Below are 20,971 nucleotides of genomic sequence, written 5' to 3'. Positions count from 1 at the left end.
AGGAATTAGACAATCCCTATGGGGTAACAGTGCAGGGCTGTTAAGGAAGATTATGTTCCACAGATTCTGTTCAAACAGAATGTCAGGCTGGAAGGCAGTGGCTATCTTCTCTGAAAAATATCAGTGTATCTCAGCCACTTTCCCTGGTAAGGGTGTTTGCCTTTCCAACAGAGTCCATCAATCTATATGTATTCTACTGTCCCAGTACATCCAGTAAAATGCAAGTGGATATTCAGCTAAATACGTGAGATTCTCATAAGCATAACCATTACAAAACATAATTTCTAGCCAATTGGACACACACATCATTCAGGAATTATTATGAAAGGAAGTTTATTCACAAAACATGGATTAAACATCTAATACAGACCAGATACTATATAGAAGTGCAGAGATGATGATCAGGAGGCCCCCAGGAGCTCCTTCTGGTAGGATCATTGGAGAAATCCAGTTCAATAGCCACACTCTGCATGACAGAGAACTGGAAAATGGGACACCCCACCCAAGGTCTACAGGAGTGAGAAAATAGAATACTACTGTCCATATATTCAACCCCGTCCAAAAAGTTGGTGTTGAGTCCAGCTTAAAGTTATTTTCCTTTAAAGACAGCTGATAAATTTACAGTATATTTTATCCTTGAACAGTGGTGGAGGACAGTTACATTCCACCTATTACAAATATATTGATGGTCTAAATTTCTAATACCTGAACACGAATTGGCTACACTAAAATGTGAAAACAGAACTCTTTCGTTTACACGGTCATGGGACACAAGGCCTACCTTTGCTAGTATCATGCCAACTCTCCAGAAATCCTGTTTTCTAAGAGGTGAGATCAAGTATGACTAGATAAAACTCTGAGTTATAGACTGCCTTCCAGAATTGCCACCTCCAGTAGCAATGGTGCTGAGACTATTTATTTCACAACATAATTTCTCAAGTGGGCTGGAGCTACACCTCCTCCTCACATTCCTACCTTAACACCTGATGATATGTAGCGAGCAGATTTTCTCCCTAACACACAAAAGGCTGACAAAAGTTGAGGGGTCTCTAACAGGTGAGGGGTAGGATAAACCATGAAACAGAATATCAGGTACTTTGACAGATGAGTGCCAAGGTAGCCCTGGGGCAGCAAGTCGAACATGCCCCAGGTGGTCTCTTACTCCAAGGCTGAGGAATGGCAGCACTCTGAGTTGTGCAGTCTTCCTAAATAGCACATGAAGGGGCTTCAAAAAGATGTGCTGAGTAACTCCTAGGCTGCAATAAAAATGATTTCTGCTTTCAACTTCGATAAAACCGTATAAAAAGCTATGTTAACAACAAAAAAAGTAGGTTTTGTTGATCTAGACTCTAAAGAAACAAAACATTGACATCCTATATGTCCAGAGAACTAAGCAGGTCTTCAAGTCACGATTATTCCAGAGTGTACGGCTGGCAAATGGTTTTTAGTTTTATTGATATTTTTCTTCTTTATTACATTGAGAACGAGAGCGAAATGCTTGTGATTTTCACAGTATTTGATCCCCAGGGCATCTATATCATGATGATTACGGTTTCTCATTGCATTGGTGGTACTGTCATACACCATCTCTGAAATGACTCTTGTTTTAGATATGGTGTTTTGTTATTCGCTCACTGAAGAAAATCAGTATTGATGATTTTTGTTTAAATTAAAAAAGGAAATCCAACCTAAGGAGCTCAGAAGAACACTGACAAGGGGAAACAGGACAAAAAACTTATTAGCCAGATGAAGTTCCAGTGACCTCCCTTGGTATCCTGCAGTGCAGGAATTTTTCAAATGTTAAGCTTATTGCCATCCAAGGAGATGGCAGTAAATTCAGGCCACTGTGTGGAATCTGAAGTGCATGCAAGTCACTGGAGCTCTGGGCTCCATTAATTCACAGGACCAAAAGCAAGCAAACAGAAGGCATGCTCGAGGCATCTTGCACAAGAAAGCCATCCTTTGTTTGACTGGAACTCATTTTACAGATTCCAACAGAATTTAAAATAAAGAAACTCAAGGAGTAGGAAATTAAGTCTACATAAAAGACACCTTGAATTTCCTGAACGTAAAATCCCATAGAATCAAACTGTGCCTGTTATCCTATACCACCTACCAGTTTCTATTGTCACCTGCATAACCTCATCCTCACATGATTTATGTGATGCCCAAAATAAAGAGAATAGCGATTTGTTGGTTTCAAACATCTACATATTTTGATTTTTTTTTTTTTTGAGATGGAGTCTCACTCTGTCACCCGGGCTGGTGTGCAGGGACACAATCTTGGCTCACTGCAACCTCTACCTCCCGGGTTCAAGTGATTCTCCTGCCGCAGCCTCCCGAGTAGGTGGGATTATAGGCATCCACCCCTACGCCCAGCTATTTTTTTGTATTTTTAGTAGAGATGGGGGTTTCACCATGTTGGCCAGGCTGGCCTCAAACTCCTGACCTCGTGATTCGCCTGCCTCAGCCTCCCAAAGTGCTGGGATTACAGGTGTGGGCCACCACACCCAACCCATTTTGATATTTTAATGGTACCCAGTGAAGACCCTGGCTATCAGTTCAATAATTAAAACAATATGGGGGAAAAAGGTAAAAATAAATAAAACTTACTAAGTTATTCAACACATACCTATTTCTTGAGTGCTTCCTGTATGTCGGTCACTGGGTCCAAGTGAGTGGGATAAAATAATGGATGAAAAGCAGTCCAGTGGCCTAGATAAGGGGACTGGAGACCAATACACATAACTCTCATAAGGGTTCTGAGAAGAGCAAGTATTTTTATGGGTTTGGTAGGTTATGACAGGAGTGTCTATCCAACCTTGAAGTGTCATATCAAGGAAGGATGGACACGGAGACTTGACATCTAAGCTGAGTCCAGAAAGGGGAGGAGGTGCCATGTTCGGAATGGTGAAGGTGAGACAGCCAAGAGCAGAGGTAAGAGCAGGGGCTGGCACATAATTCAACTGATGGAAATCTACAGTTTAAGGGAGAGGCTGAGGAAAATGTATGTTAGAGAGATAGAGAGGTGCCAGATTACATGGGGAACAGATGCATTTATATAATTCCTAGGGAAACAGGTAGGTTAGAGAAGTTCCAATGATGAAAGGAGCATTACAAGAAAGAACCATCAAAGACTAATGAAAATTCATTAGTTAAAAACTGATTAAGCATTTAGAAAGATAATTTCTTTTTGTATGTTCAGTGAGTAAAACAATCACACTTTTAGAGTTTGGGTATATATTCTTTCAGTTTATCTGTTTTATAATTTATTCTCTATACTACTATTGATTATTAGAGTTTTATGGTTACTGTAGTTAATTTTTTAATTTGTTAGACCAAGGTTAAGAGTTTGATTTTTATGGAAGCTCCATAGCTTCAATTTCTTTCATGGTCATAGACTGAACTCAATGCCAGACGTAAAAAATACATTGCTTTTGTCAAAGTAGACCTTGAGAAAGAATGCTGATAGAACAGTATAAATCAAATGTTAAATCGCTGCTGAAAAATCTCATTGTTAACTTGACCAGCAATCCCATCTTTGTCAAGGAAAGGTGGGTAACAAGTAAGTAGCTATAAAAATAATCGTATCAACCTATAAATGGGTTAGGTACCAAAGTCACATTTGTAAATAAGTTGCCTTAAACAGAAACAATTGCCCCCAGAAGCAATGTTAGCCTTGGTAGTTTGGTTCCAACAACATTAAACTTGGTACCCAACATCAACCTTCAGTACACAACACAAATGATTTCTCTTCTTATTGATGGTTTCCAATACCCCAAAGTAAAATTAGTTCCTCCATCTGTGGCATTTAACACACCACATGAATGCTTACATGCCATGTCCCCACATTAGGCAAGTACCATTCTGTGTACTATTTCTATACCAGAAGGGTATAGGTTGTCCTTTAAGCATGCAGCTTAAAAGGATCTTCTGGCTTAACAGGAATCCAATAATCCACAAGCCAAAAATGAACAAAAATATAGCCCTCGCATCTTCAAAGTCATTTAAGGAGAAAAAATTTGAAAAAAAAATCCATTTAGTAAAGATCTAACTGACAGGTTTGCCAGAGCATAAGAACTCTGTGAAGAAAGCCTGTGTTGCCACTAGTTAGAATACACATGTAGGATTTACAACAAAGCAAAAGGTAAGCCTTCCCTAATGCAGGTAGGTAGATCACACTTTATTTACTACTCTTGCTTTAGTAATCACTCGCTTATCAAGTGTGCAGCAAGCCCACATCTAAGCCCTTTCTATGTGTTCTTTCATTTTAGTATCACAACATCCCAACTAGGTTATTGATTCTATTGTCTCTCTCTTCCAGAAAAACACACTTCTGAACCCAGGAACTCAGTCTCTAGAGTCTGCTCTCTTAACTGTTACAATAGGTGAAGAATGAATTACAAAGAAAAAAAACAGCTGGAAACCAGTTTTTATACTGTATTCCAAAAAAGCCAAAAGAAATCTCATCGAAGATGATACCCTAAGTAAATTTAGCAAGGAAAAGCTCTAAGTATGTCTCCACTATTTTAGAGGCAGAATAGCTAATAGGTAAGGATACGGACCCTGAAGCCAGGCTGCTTAGGTTTGAATCTCAACTCTGTCCCTTATTACTGTGCCTTTGAGTGAGACATTTAACCTCTTGGGATTTCAGTTTCCTCCTTTGTAAAGTAGGTTGTCTCTAAATGAGTGTTCAGCACATATTAGGTTAGTGCAAAAGTAATGTTCTTTTTACCATTATTTTCAATGGCAAAAAACACAATTACTTTTGCACCAATCTATAGAAAGTGCTCTGTAGGTATTTGTACTGTGTTTTGGACTGAATTGTGTTCCTGAAAATTCAGTGTTGAAGCCCTAATCTATATCTGGAGATAAGCCCTTGAGGGAAGTAATAAAGGTTAAATGAAGTAATATGGGTGGGGCCCAAATCCTATTAGATTGGTCCCCTTAGAAGAAAAGAACCGACTCCAAAGATCTCTCTCTCTTTCCATACCCGCACAGAGAACAGGCCACATAAGGACACAGCAAGATGACTGCTGTCTACAAGCCAGAAGAAGAAGCATTACCAACAACTATTCCTGACTAATATACACTGATTATGATTACACCAGGTTCCCTCCACTTGGGTCAGTTTGATCATTCTATAATGTCACAACCATGTTCTAAACTTCATTGTCTCCCTTGCATGAGGAGCTCAGATATGAAATCACTGAAAGACAAATCAAGTTGCCTAGTCAGTTGAAATTCTTCCAGTGACAAAGCAGCTTAGCAGGAAAAGTAGAGTTTATGGCACAGACAACTTCCTGCTGAATTCAAATTCCTGTTGAAAATACAACAGGTAGACAGAAAAGAAATTTTCAAGGAATAAGCGCTCTTTTGAAAGTGATAAAGAATAACAGATCTGGAAAACCCACTCTCCTTGTCAGAAAACCCACTTTCTTGTCAGAAATTTGAACTGAACAGCATTTTATGTGGCTCCAATTATCATTAATAACCAACAGTATGGAAATAAAAAATTAAAACACTGTATTAGAAACAGCTATACTTAACCAAGTAAAGTAAGAAAACTGTAAGAGATAAATAATACATAATACATTGCCTATTTGAAAAAGATATAGCGAAAATATACATTTTTACAAAAATATAAGAAATAGCTTTACTTGCACTGAATTTCATTTTAATATGGCTGATTTTTAATGTTTTACAAATGGATGGATGACATATTTACTCAAGCAGATAAACAACAAGGAGTGTCTTAATACACAGATGTATCTATGTATACAGATATTTACACATTTTATATATTATATATTTATTACATATATGTAATAATATACTGATTACATACAGACTATATAACATGAATATACTATATATTACATAATATATGTAATGTGTATATCACATATATAATACATGTGTGTAATGTGTATATATTACATACAATACATATATGTGACATGAATATACAGCATATGTAATACACACATGTGATGGTATACATTATATAACATATAACACATACATACTATTTAAATTAAGCAAACAGTATCATTTTAACAAGGAATAAAACTCATAAGTGAATTACTGATATAAAAAACATTCTCTCATGCATATGCAGTGTGGCAGACAGTTATTTCAGAGACAAAGAGAAAGTCACAGCTGTAGCATGCCAGAGAACCAGAAGATTCTTGGATAATTAGGCTGATCAGCATTCTGGCATAAGGAAACCAGTGACATTACACTCTCCATACCACAGTCTAACATGATCTCAGCTCACAGAATTTGTGACTTTTGTTGTTTTAAATATGAGATTTAATTTTCATTGTTTCTCATCAAGTAAACTTCTAACATCATTATTAGCTTGAAAACTTGTAGAGTAAAAAAGAACAAGATAAATATTAAGAGCAGAGTCTGATAATAAAAGCTGGAAAAACTATTAGCACATAATAAGAGATCTGAAATGGCACAATTTATAATGCCACAATAACAACAAATAAACAGCCTGTTAAGCACTTTGTTTTAACAAAGCAAAATCATACTAAAAATATGTATATTAAGATGCAAAGAGCAGATATGATGTTCTGGCTAGGTAAGTCCATTATGCATACCTACTGGACTTGGTTACTACAAGTTAGAAACCTTTTAAAAAGCATCTTTTTCAAACCAATAAATCATTAATACCTGTAGCTACTCATATTTCTATCAAAAACAAATTATACTTCAGTGTTTTTAGTAAAAGCTCAACAATGGAAAGCGATTATTGCCATTCTTGTACATCAAATAAGTTGACAGTTGAATCCTTATTGCCAAAATCTTTAATTTGTTTTGATATGAAAAGTAAACATCAACATTAAAGCTAGTTTTGTTCTGTGATACAGTCAATTGTGGAAATAGACTAGCTTTATGAATTAAGCTTATGCAGTGTAAAGACAAAATGATTAAAATCAAGTACAGATGTTTACATGTATAGTTTTATTAAAACATATTTTGAAAAACAGAATTAAGCTGGACCTTAATGTTTTTTTGTACCAGTATTATGATACTTTGCTTATATTATCTGTAAATGTACAGGAAAGTCATTAATTTGCTCAACAAATTCCCAAGAATCTAGCATTGAGCTAAAAGGCAGATTAAAATCTTGGTCACTATATTCTCCTTCAAAGCAAACATGCACAAAAAGAGGAAAGAGGGATGCAGCTCATGATCTATAAATAAGCTGTTCACATGTTGTTAACATGGAAGCAAATCATTATCATTACATACCACTAAAATTCACCCTACCAATGAGAGTGGAAAACCCTCTTCAAGCACTGCCTCCTCCAAAGGGGACTTTACCTGTTCTCTGAACGATGTGATACACAAAGCACTGTACAAAATATGACAGATTTCCATTTTCCATATTGATGGTCACCCCCATTCAGACAGCAATCCTTGCTGAGCTTCACATTTAAAGGTGCAATGACATATCTTTTTTTTTTGTTTCTTTCTGGCTCAGATGGAACTTCTCAGAATTGAAACAAGGAAAAGGACATGTTCTTCCTTTGCTCCCATCTTTAAAGAGCTATGGCTTCATGAATCCACCAATGATACTTCACATTGTCAGTACTGGTCTCTATAACTGCACAGATATGTATATGCCCCCAAATGTGTCTGTTTTTCCACTCAGATATGCAGCTTCTATGCACTGTAAGATCACTGTACCAAATGGCAGTCTTAAGAATTACCCTAGGCTTGGATTAAAATCATTCTAAACATTCTTGGGGAAAAAGAGATTGTTCGTGAGAAAGCTTTATAACAAATACACAGAACTGGTGTGGGGGAAAGCCTTTTAAGATATACTCAGAAATATTCTATAGAACACATTTCTGTTATTTATAAATTATTTAGAACACACTTCTATTATGTATAAATTATTTAAAAATCTGTTTCATGCAGGCTTTCCTTTCTTTCTAGATGATAACCAATTATTTGCCCATAACTATCAAAGGCCAAAACGCTTTAAAACCAAATTCTATAATTTTAGATAATAACTAGTACTGCTAAGGTTTCTATAGTTACCCAGGAAAGGGTCATGACTGTCTGAAACACATACACTCTCTCTGATAATTAACCACATCATGATAGACTGACAACACTTAATGATTAATTAGGCTAAGAACTCAAATCCTTAGCAGGAGGTAAAAGCACAGAATTTCATAATGTACTGAACACCTCCCAGAGAGACATGGAATACAAATAAAGCTAAATTTTAAAATGCAGGTTTGCAAATTCAGTTTTACTAATATAAATGTCTCCTTGGGAGTCTCACAGCAGAGGAAATTAGGAATTCTCTTCTTGCCAAATAACAGCCATACAATCACAATGAAGCCTTCACAAAACAGTTCAATCCAATTCATTCAATGCTGCCTTTTATATAAAATGCACCATTTTCCTCTCTACCATTCAATGAAATACAGTTTACAGTCTCTTACAGAGTAAGCTGGATTAGTCATCTGCATACTACACCTTACTTTGCTTAGAATTTTACAGTTTACAAAACATTTTTGCAAAAACCCTTTATGATTTCTAGTCTCAATAGGCAAGCGTCTGAGCCCAGGTGTTAGAGCGGGACCTGGCCTCCAATACCATCCACTCTACCACTTACTAGCCCCACAACCCTGGGCTTCCTTAAGGAGGCATTTGATTGTAATGATGCAGCCCTGGTTATTTAATACAGTGGTTGGTAGGAAATAACAAAAGGCAAAGATTACCAGCCATGTTATTTCCAGACACGTCTTCAGTTCTCTGGAGTTTCTGAACTTTACTTTTCTATCAGATCATCAGAATGTTCCATGTTTCACTATATTATTCTGGTCCTCAGAAAAATAGCCAAGTAAAACATGACTTGCCATTATGTCATCTGTTAAGAGACATAAGCAATGGGTAGTGAGTAGACAGCTCACTAAATATTCCTAATGACCCCTATGACCAATGCATATCAGTTCTGTTAAAGCCACTATTCATTTGCCCCAAATAAATTTATCAACCAGCTGCTATGTATCAGACACCGCACTGAGGACTTGGCAATTTTTAAAATATAGAACATAATCCCAGTTCGCATGGAGCTAATTCACTAAAAAAGATAATTATGTAGAGAAGGTAAAGTATGGAAGAAAATGGGCAAGACTGGTCCAGGGGATGATGGCATCTCTGAGGAAAAAAATACTTTATCAGAAACCTGAGAGGGAGAAGTTGACCCCATGAAGAGGACGGGTTAAAGCATCTCCAGCAGGGAACAGAAGTGCAGATGTTGCAAGTCTGAAAAGATCTGGGAACCTAGAAGGATGAATATAACTGCTTGAGCCCTATGTACACATCATAGAGTGGTTTGAGATGAGGCTGAGAAGGCAGGCAGTGCCCAAAGTATAAAGCTTTGTGGGCCATGATAAAGATGTTGATCTTCATCTTAAGAGCAATAAGAACTCATGACAGAATACTAAGTAGGAGAGTAACATGATCGGACGTACGCATAGGATGACTGGCACGGTCATAGGAGAATGCATGGGAAGGGGGACTAGCAGGTGCCAGGACATCAATTAAGAGGACATTGCAGAAGTCCAGGCAGGAGATGGCAGCTTGGACTAGCATGATGGCAGTTAAGTCAGTAAGGAGGATTCACTATATATTTTATAATGACCATCAACAGGACTTGGCAGTGAGCTTCTGGTGGGTGATGAGAGAGGGGAATACGCCAGGGCTAGTTCTAGTTTTATGAAGTCACTTACTTCCTTAACCACACTAGAAATTTCAGACCCATCCAATACTGCACTTTACCCTATCATCCATGTACAACCACCTGGCAAAATCTACACACTCTATCTGAAATTATTTCTCAGGTACATTTACCAGCTCTCTGCATTTGTCACGTCACTGCCTTGGTTAGGGTCTTGACTTGCACTTGTCCTAAATGTTGTTCATTTCTACAAACTCTCTCAATTCCAATTTAATCTCTGCCTTTCAGCCAGTGTCTTTTTTTTCTAAAACATAAAAGTGACTGAGTTATTTCACTGCTTCAAAATATTCAATGGCTCTCAATTATCAGCAGACTAAATGACCACATGATAACATCCAAGTTGGCAAGAAATGTTTTGCAAAACTCTGAATTTCAATAAGACCACAAAGAAGCAGAATATAGAGGAACAGGATGACAGTCTTCCTTTTTTTTTTTTTTTTATACAGGGTGTGTTAGCCTATTTTCATACTGCCATAAAGATATGACCCAAGACTGGATAATTTATAAACAAAGGAGGTTTAACTGACTCTCAGTTCCACATGGCTAGGGAGGCCTCAGGACACTTGCAATCATGGCTGAAGGGGAAGTAGCCTCTTCACAAGGCAGCAGGAGAGCGTGTGAAGGAGAAACTATCAAATACTTATAAAACCATCAGAGTTCATGAAACTATCATGAGAACAGAATGGGGAAACCACCCTCTTGATCCAATCACCTCCCTCTCTCGACCTGTGGGGATTACAGGTCCCTCCCTTGACATATGAGGATTACAATTCAAGATGAGATTTGGGTAGGGACACAGAGCCAAAGCATATCACAGGGCCTCACTGTGTCACCCAGGCTGGAGTTCAGTGGTGCGATCATGGCTCACTATAGCCTTGACCTCCCAGGCTCAAGCGATCCTCCCACTTCAGCTGCCCAAGTAGCTGGGACCACAAGCATGCACCACAACTCTTGGCTATTTTTTTTAAATTTTTTGTAGAGACAGGATCTCACTATGTTGCTGAGGCCAGTCTCTAAGTCTGGATTCAAGTGATCCTCCTGCCCCAGCCTCCCAAAGTACTGGGATTACAGGCATGGGCCACTATGCCTGGAAGGATGATGATCTAAGAGTAGAGAATAACACATGGTCTTAGCCACCTTCTTTTAAACTCATATAAACCTTATGTTTCCTTTCATTACTCTCTCTCTGACTCCTTGACCCCTACAGCCCCAACATACACATTAAAGTAGTGTAGCAGAAAGATTATTGGCCTGAAATCAGGAGGACTGGGTGCTAGCCACATGGCACAATACTTTTAAATGTTCACTATATTTAAATGAGTTCTAGCTCCAGGGAAGAAAAAATGATCTGTCTACTCCTATTTCAAATGATTTCTAACCATCAAAGTTATTTGGTCCCTACTGGGTAAACTGATAATGTTCTGTGCAACTTATTCAAAATTGTTTTTCTGGACTTTAATTCTTAGACTTCGCCCATCTGAAAGTGAACTTTATCCACAACAGGAATGAACGTACCATTAGGTTTATTTATCATCTTCACTGAGCAAAGCCGCTGCCAAGGATACATCATGCAATGTTCAGATGTAATCCTTTGGCTTCCTTCTTGTTCGCACAGAGGCATTGCTATCTACTGACTTCTCTTTTCCATATCACATACACACTCCTATTTCACCCATCCCCATTATGTATGCCATCCTCTCCTTGTGGTCTCTGGGCCATGGCCCAGGCATATTTAACATAACCCTCCTCTCCTGGGCTTAGATTTTATTCCCTTAGGTGGAGGTAAGAGAAGAGGCATTATTTTTCTTGAAAGCAAACCCCCAAATATCTGAATTCCTCTGGTTCAACTTAAATTCCTACCAGACCCCAGGCAAATAGTTAGCAAACTGCCCACTTCCCTAACCCTAACCACAGAATGGTAGGCAAGTTTTATTATACAAAAGGCAAAGTTTTACAATTATGTCATGTCTTGGGGAAAAAAGGAATATGCTTAGAAAGGGAGTCATAAATATCACACACAATTCTGCTTTTGAGAAATGGCCACTTGCCTACTTAAGAACTAATACAATAAAATATCACATCTGGCAGCCAGACTACCACAGAATGATGAAGATGTTCCATCACTAATAATCTATTCTGTGCTCATACAGGTAACTTAAAGAGGAAATTATTCTATTACCTCACCTCTGAGGCCAAAGAGTTCATCCAGAATCTATTTTCAATAAATCACCTCCATATTAAAAATCTTACTCAATTAATGCTTGTCATCCCATCAAACCACACTTGTAAACTCTCAAGGCTTTCAACTCCCCTTGTAACTAATTCACGTTAGTCCCAAAGCTAGAAAACATATCAACAGCTGTAATTGCTATCTGTAGAATTCTATCTCAGCATTTCAGCAAAATTTCTCAAGAGATTGTGTCATTCAATAATATTCCTTAAAGAAAAGGTCAAATAAGAAGAAAACTGTATGTTAGGAGATTATCAGACCATGTATTTAGTTACTGGAAGGTATTTTTCTAGCTAGCAAAGCCACATAAATTCCAGAATTTCTGCTGAAAAAACAAGTGGGAAAAAAGTAAATTTCTATTAGAAGAGTTAAATATGACAATGCTGCTTCTTGCTCCAGCATGCAGGCTTCTGGGAAATATGCTGTCATAAAACTTCTCCCAAGAGAAGTGGAGAAACCTGCAAGCCAGAAAGATTTTTAAATAGAAAAAATTAGCCTCACTAATTTAACCATGGTGTTTATTTGATTCCTCTCCTCAGATGACAGGGAGCTAACAGAGTCTACACGTTGAGGGCACCTGCCAGAAACTGAAGCCCTAAGAGATAACTAGAAGAGACAGCCAAGTAAGCAGAATTACTTGGTATCTGGGACTTTAAAATGGGGAGGTAAACAAAGAGGATTACATGCTTTAGTAGACTCAGAAGGCACCACTGTATTATGATACAGAAAATGGGATCATCATTAAGAACCTCAGCCAAGTCATGGAGGTTTCCTTGTGTAGAGATCCTGGGTTTGAGAATTAGAAGTTCCTGGATTCCGATCCTGGCTCCTCCAGCTCCATTTACATAAAGAAGCTTAAATCTCATTTTCCTCAACTCAAGATAGGATTAAGAGGATTCACTTTATAAAATGTTTTGGGGATTAAAAGAGATAACATTTTGTTAAGTCTTAGGACGGTTTCTGTCACCTGACCATTCAATTATTACCACTATCATTATTATTAGCTAGATCCATGATGATCAATATTTAATATAACAGACTTCATTGAAAAGAAGAAATTTTATAAAACTGTCCAAGATTAGTGATTAAATTTCTGATAATTAAAACATACTTTTATGCAGTACACTTAATTTCCTGATTGCTCATGTATTATACCACACTTTTTTTTATCCGTATTTACGAACTAAGTTACTATAACCCCTGGATTTTTAAGTTACCCAACAAAATCATCCTCCATAAAGAAAATCAAGAAGATTTAAGAACCTCAGGCTTGTGGAAATCCAGACATTTGGGTAATAGCTATTTGTGTTAGAAAGGAAATTACCCATTCTGAGGATGTACACTGGCATTTTTAGGCATATAGAGAACATTCAGTGAAATATTTCTTCCCAACATACTGTCATAAGTGGAAAGAGTTGCTGATCTGTGAAAGCACTGGGAAATGCCATGATTTCTTACTGGAAGGATTCGGCACACTTTTTTGCCCTTACTCCCAACTGTGAATAACTGAAGAGTAATACTGAAATACACCCAAGAAGACAGAAAGCATACTGAGCAAATTCTGGCCATGGGTAACTTCTTAGAAATACAGACCATAATAAAATCATAAAATTTTCATAGTAGGGCTTATGCAAAGGTATTCTTACTATGTTCTGAGTTATAAATCAAAGTGTATTTTCCTAAAAGATGATTCCAATCACATTTGATGAGAAAAGCAATCAAAAAGTAGGTCAGTAGCACAAGTGAGAGAGAAGACACTAGAGACAGGTAGGTGTTTGTTCCTAATGTTATCCATAAATACAGATTTAAAAATGTGTCATACAATACATGAGCAATCAGAAGGGTCTAAAATAATTCAAAATAACCAGCATTTGCTGAGTCCAAACTGCCTCCCCACACTATATCCCAAACCTGCTCCTGGTCATCTATTTGAAAATGTGATTTCTACGCCTGTTCAGGCTTAGTTCTTTGAATTTTCATTTTTTAAACAATTACATGGACTATTATATGCAAAAATTAGGTCCTGAGAATTCTGAGGACAAAGTACAAAGTTCCCATCCTCACAGAGCTTGGATTTCATGGAAGGAAGACAGTAAACAAATACATAATGGTAGGAAGTATTAAGTGCTAATGAAGAAAAACAAAACAGCATACTAGGTACAGAAGAAGAAAGGTGCTATTTGAGACAGGGTCATTGAGGGAAGGCCTCTCTGACAACATGGCATCCAAGTAGAAATCAAGATGAGTCCAGGCAGACTTGGAATATCAGCGAGAGCTTTGCATGCAGAGGAAGAGAGGGACAAAAACTCCTATTAGGGAAACTACAAGTTGAAAGCACAGCACTGAAGCTAATATGGCCAGAGTCAAGGAAGGTAGTGAAAAGGAATGAAAAATGAGGCCAGGAACAGGCAGGGTCTACACCCATGACAAGCACTCTGAATTCTACTCTAAGTGACATCGAAAATCATTAAATGGTTCTGAGCAAAATGTAGCATAATCTGATTTATATATTCTAAAGGGTCATTCTAACTGGGATGAGAGCAGGGTATGTGGAAGAGAAGAGGAAGTCAGGGTGAAAGGAGATCAGAGAGGTTAGGAGGCTACTGCACTGGTCCAAAACGATAATGTTGGCTTCAATTACTGTCCAAGGCAATAGTAGAGATTACAAGAATATATATTGCAATTTATATTTTGCATTTTTGTAACAGAACAGTTGACAAGCACATTTTCAAGGAAGCAGTGACAGATAGGATCTAGGATAAATAACAGAAAAATTAAATGTACATTACAGAAACTTCAGTTCCTCCATAAAATTACAGTAATGCTGAGTTTTGTAAAAGATGTGAATGGTAAATTTATGACTATTCCCATTGAAATGCAACAAATGGAAAATGATTGTATTTTGTATGATTTATATAAAACAACACGTGTTACAGCTATCTCTAAGAAAAAAATACGTATATTTGCAAATATTTGCAAATATATATTGCAAAAACAATATATTTGCATTGTTCTTGCAAAAATGTTTTTTAAACTGTAAAATTCTAAGCAAAGTAAGGTCTAGTATGCAGATGACTAATCCAGCTTACTCCATAAGAGACTCTAAACTGTATTTCATTGAATGGTAGAGAGGAAAATGGTGCATTTTATATAAAAGGCAGCATGGATATATCTAAAATTAAAGCAAAATACTCAATAAGCCCTTTTTAAAAAGAAAGTTATCTTTTACCAGTTTGTTAAATACTTCAAATGACTATTGTTAAATATGTTATTCATAAATCTACCCATATCAATTATACAAAATTCTCCCAGATACAACAGGGAAATTATCTTAACATTGATATATATGTAAACTCAAAACAATAAAATCAACTTCTTCATAAAGCATCCAAGGTGAGGGAGAAAATTTATAAAGAACAGGAGCTGGGGCTTGGAACAGATTAATTTTAAAGTTATATTTCTTCAAAACCGCCCTAACCACTCTAGTTAGCATACACTCATTTATTTATTGCAACATTTCTTAGAGATAGCTGTAACACGTGTTGTTTTATATAAATCATACAAAATACAATCATTTTCTATTTGTGGCATTTCAATGGGAATAGTCATAAATTTACCATTCACATCTTTTACAAAACTAAACATTACTGTAATTTTATGAAGGAACTGAAGTTTCTGTAATGTACATTTAATTTTTCTATTATTTATCCTAAATCCTATCTGTTACTGCTTCCTTGAGTACGTGCTTGTCAATTGTTCCTTTACAAAAACGCAAAATATAAACTGTGTTCTACTTTCTTTACATTAAACTTGAATTGTTGCTGAGGAGTCAAACCACCTGAAAAATAAAATGCAATATATTTGATTAAAACCACAGTCCCTACAACCACAAATAGTTAATTATAGTTCAGGATCCTAATGTATTGGGATCAATTGCAGTTGTACTTGTCTATGAATTAGACTTTTTTCCAAACACTGACTTTCCTTCTCTGCTAGGACTAAGCAAATAACAGTAAATTGGTTACTGTGGTTACAATGCTTGATCTCCAGAACAAGAAAACCTTAACTCTTTCAGGACTGACTCTCCTAAAGAAGGGAAATAACATATGTTACGTCTTCTGCCTTGTGAAATGTCTATATATGAGTAAACATCTCATTTGGTTAAATCCAAAACTAAGTTATACATAAATAATACTATTAATAACTACTGTTGTAAACAATACTAATTCTAAGGCTTATTTAGAAATTGCCTCATCTCCATATTCAAAATGAACTTCTTAGGAAGAAAGTCACCTTTACCAATTGTTTTGTTCATGCAAAGACAAGGTAAAACAAGCATATATTGTTAAAAGGAAGCCTTAGGATTTGAAACTATTCAAGTTACTTTATAAAATCAAATACAGAAAAAGACTAGTGCATAAAATTTCTTTTTTCTTTCCAGCATATTAAAATTACAGGTCTTGCACAATGAGCACATACCATCTTATGTGGTCAATAGATTTTTAAAGTCTCCCTCTAAAAGTCATACACATAAAGTATTGCCATTCTTATAAAAAAGCAACAAAGTATAATAATAAAATCCATAGGTGTGAATGGATGTATTTTTAAAGACATGGGAAAAAGCATCTCTTTAAATAAAAAACAGCAACTTTTTTTTAAATTTTAATTTTAATTTTAGATTCAGGGGGTATATGTGCAGGTTTGTTATATGGATATTGCATGATGCTGAGGTTTGGGCTTCTATAGACCTCATCACCCAGGTAGTGAGCATAGTACCCTACAGGTAGTTTTTCAACCTTTGCCCCCCTCCTTCCCTGCCCTAGTACTCCTTAGTGTTATTGTTACCATCTTTATGTCCATGAAACACAGCAATTTTAAATGGTGCTATGACAAACTATAATTAACCATTAAAACAGAGTGTTCTCTGTACAATTCTCTTATTCTCAAAGGACCAAGGCTCCCTGAAAGCAAAGCTGGCAAATCCATCTGTGGGTGCCCGTGGTCACCACACCTCATCAGCTTGGGTGCAGATAATTCATAGATACTATGGGAGTGCTACCCAAGACATGCTTACACACATACACACTCCAACTAAGGAACTCAAGACAAAAGGCAAAAAATGTAACCCATTTTGAAACGGAAGAAGAAAAAAAATCTATAAATTACTGTAATTACTTTAATAGCCATTTCAGAAAGGATACTAACAAAGGCCTGGTTTCCTCATGCATGCACACATGCCTGCTCTGATCTTTAAGAGGGTCTAGGCTATTCTTATCTACAATTCTTACCTAACACCAGCGATTTGCTAAACAATAAGCCTAATTTATATCATTTCAATTCTGCTCTGATTGAACCTTTCTCCTTCTCCCAAGAGAAACATGACAATCTGCAAGTTATTTGTTAGGAAAAGCAGAGCTCAGGCTGCTGTTTGCCAAAATTGCACAAGAGATTAAAAATGTTCTAAACATATCTTGGTCAATGGCAAAACAACTACAGAGACTTCTGATAGGGAAATAAGTGCCTGCCAGGTGTTAATACAGGTGGAAGGTGGGAGAAGGGTGAACAGAGGATGGGGTGTAAGCTGGTTCTAGAAGTGCCAGGGGATGTCAGTAGGTGTGATTAGTGGATCTGTTCCTACAAAGGAGGAGGGAAATAAAAATCTTGCACAAACCTCTCAAAATATTGCATGCATGCATCACAGATCTGCCAAAAATATTTGTTGACTGATCATTGCAGGAATTTAACCTGGTACACTCTCTCAAAGAACGTTGCCACATTATTTTGAAAATACAAGAAACAGCAGAGAGCAGAATACTCCCGTCCAGACCTCCCTGCAGAAATATTACCATTAATTTCTAAGCCAAATCTGAATAATATTTTACCTCAATCAATTCCTCATTATAATCTCTAATGTTTGCTTTTTTTTTTGGTTTACAAAAGGGCATATTTCAACTTCATAAGCTTTAGAAAAATTACTTCGCAAAGCATAACAAAGTTAGTTTGCTGATTATTTCCTCAAATTTTTTTTTAGTTCCTCTGGTTTTTATTTGTAATGGCACTGATGTCTACATTTCATTTTTATGAGGATGAATATGAACTCAAAATCTCACCAATATGCTAGCTATTCTGTCTTAGATCTGTCAAGGAAATCAAAATTTTGACTGTGAATGTAATATGAAATAAGGTATAGCAATAGTACATTAAGAGTATAGTACATTAATATTTTTAACAGTGCAATTTAGAAAAAAATATAAAGGAACTTATGACAAACTTCAAGCTAATGACAATAGTTACCATGGGTGGTGGGCAAAAGCAAAGAAAGTGGATTCCAAAGGACTTTTACTTTTTATATTATGTACCTCAATAATATTTGAATTTTCTACAATGGGTAGTTACTGTTGTTATAATCAGAATATTAGATATTTTTAAAACAGGTAAGTACTGATGTGTATTTTAAACACATAAGTATTAAGTACTACTTAACATAAAAACAATCAGTGAAATTTGGAAGAAAGTTTCTAGGTGTTGTTGGATATTGACCAGATAAAATAGAAGAACTTTCACCTCTGTTTCATTGTTCTAACAATACTATAAGATAGCTCTCACTGGCAATAATATAAAACAAAATATATAGAATTGCCTTAAAAGTGGAAACATAATACAAATTCAAATATCAAGTTTGGGAGGAAAGATAATCACAAATAAGCTAGCATTGAAAGTAAAATTTTAAAATTAATTTGCTTTCAAAACATGCGAAGTAATACAGGAAACCATTACTATTAACTGCTTCCTTCATAACCATTTGTGGGCTATACTAACTGCACTAGCTAGACAAGTTCAGTGGGCTCTAAATTGTTGAAATTACCCTTGGTTTCATACTCTAGCACATCAAGTACCACTAAATATTTCAACTGTCCTTGTCAGGCATCTTCTAAGGCAAGGCCCACAGGTGCTAGGAAGATTCAGGGCCATTTCCTCCATTATTAGTTTGTAGCCTAAGGGCACCTGACAAATGTTCTACTTCCATTTCCCACAGCCCCTTAAACAAAAGAAAATTAAATGGTACTTCTTTCGGGCTGAATTTTTTTTTTATTGCATAGCAATAGGAGAGAAGAGGGAAAGAAACCAAAATATGCTGTTTTGAGGAAATAATACTATAAAAGACTTTTGAAATTATTAATGCCTCAGACCATTTGGAAGAAAGTCAAATAACACAATTTTCTCATTTTGCAGTTAGGAAATATGGATCTAGAGGAATCATGGTCATATAGCTTCCAAGAGGCTAGGTTAAGATCAGAACTCAGATTTCTTCAATCCAGGGAACACCACCTCTTCCACTGATCTTCTTGCAGCAAGAAGATTCAGCAGAACAATGGTCCTCCAATTTTAGACAGCATAAGAACACCCTGCAAGACTTGTTAAAACTCAGACTGTGGGCTTCCACCCCCAAGCTTTCTGATTCAGCAGGTCTTGGATGGGGCTAAGTATTTTTCAAACAGCTTCTCAGGTGATACTGATGTTGGTCTGGCAACCACACTTTAAGAACCACTGCAGTCACCATCTGCCCAGTGAAACAAATGTACTGACCTCTGTTTTATCCTGCAGTCAAGCTGGCTAAATACTGCAAGGTAGGTTCTTCCCTCAGTTAACCAAAACCCATTTTGCTTATTTAAAAAACACACTGGTAAATCTCCATTTAACTATTTCTTCTAAGAGTTAAATGATCCAGATGACCTGTAAATTTGTTCCTTCCCTTCTCTAAAGTCTCACTGGAATATTAACCAGAATTACAAAAAAAAAAAAAAAAAATGCATCAGTCCTTCCTAGATTTATTTAAACAAAACTCTGTCAAAAACTCAAATGAAACTAAGAGCCAGTGCAGGAGGGAGGAGGGAAGGAATGAATTTAAAAGATGAGTATTACATAAGATAATATGGAAGTAACTGGCAGCTGCCGAATGCCTGTCCTGTCCAAGCATATTTCAAATGTAAATTTAAAAATTAACTACACACACACACACACACACACACACACACACACACACTTGCATGCCAGATTCAGCCTGCTAGTCAGGTAGCCAACTTGCCCAGATTTATATCATGATAAAACTCAGTACTAACATCCAGTTACATGGTGTGTGCTTCCACTTATTCAAAGTTTGTTTTCTTTCAATCTTAGTAAAACTCCTATCAAAACCATGACGAAATCATTCCAAGAGAGGAGGAAGGAACTGGTCAGGCAGGCAGTTAGGGTGGGTCCTTGGTAAAATTCTGTCAAACAAAAAAAGAGCTTAAAAATCAAGCTGCAGGAACAGATAAGGGAACTTGCACAGGGGAACTTGCCTAAGACATGCCCACCACCACATAGATAAGAAAGACTACACAGGAGACTTGCCCAGACATGCCCACAATGGAAAATTCCATCCCCTGACACACGTACCTTAAAGGGAACAAAGCAGTATGGAGTAACTCAAGCTAAGGGCTTGCATGCACACTAGAAGGATGGGGTGGAGCTACCAGAAATTCATGCCTCATGCAAATGAGGTGCCCAGCTTTCACTGGTTTCTCATAAAAGCCTCTATATTCAACTCTGAAACAGCAACCCTCTTTCGGGCCCTCTATCTGTGGTGGAGAGCTTTCTCCTTTCACTCATTAAACTCTTGCTCCAGCCTCACCCTTAGTGTCTGCACTCCTTAGTTTTCTTGGTCATGGGACAAGGAATTTAGGGTATACCTCAGGAGATGACAGACTGCTACAATTCCACAAAAAAGAAACCTGGTCTCAGAAAAGTAAATATCGTAAGAATAGACCAAGTATACACTTTCTAAATATTACATAGATTAAAAATTTCACTCTATTCTATGAGCATGGAAGAAAAGTTGGTCTAATCAACAACCATACACATCGTTCCAAAATAAAAGTACATATGTCCTGAAGGTGAATAAATGGCACGGTGCATTTATCACA

General features: G+C 36.7%; 1 protein-coding gene across 1 annotated transcript in view; it reads right to left on the bottom strand.

Moving 5' to 3' along the window:
• Nucleotides 1-20,971, bottom strand: part of PARD3B (par-3 family cell polarity regulator beta) — a 1,081,037-nt gene that overhangs the window by 840,178 nt on the left and 219,888 nt on the right. The window lies entirely within an intron of this gene.

This window comes from Nomascus leucogenys, chromosome 22a (genome assembly GCF_006542625.1).
Source record: "Nomascus leucogenys isolate Asia chromosome 22a, Asia_NLE_v1, whole genome shotgun sequence".
Classification (NCBI taxonomy): Eukaryota; Metazoa; Chordata; class Mammalia; order Primates; family Hylobatidae; genus Nomascus; species Nomascus leucogenys.
The sequence above is the reverse complement of the archived record's forward strand: the minus strand, read 5'-3'. Positions and strand labels throughout refer to the sequence as shown.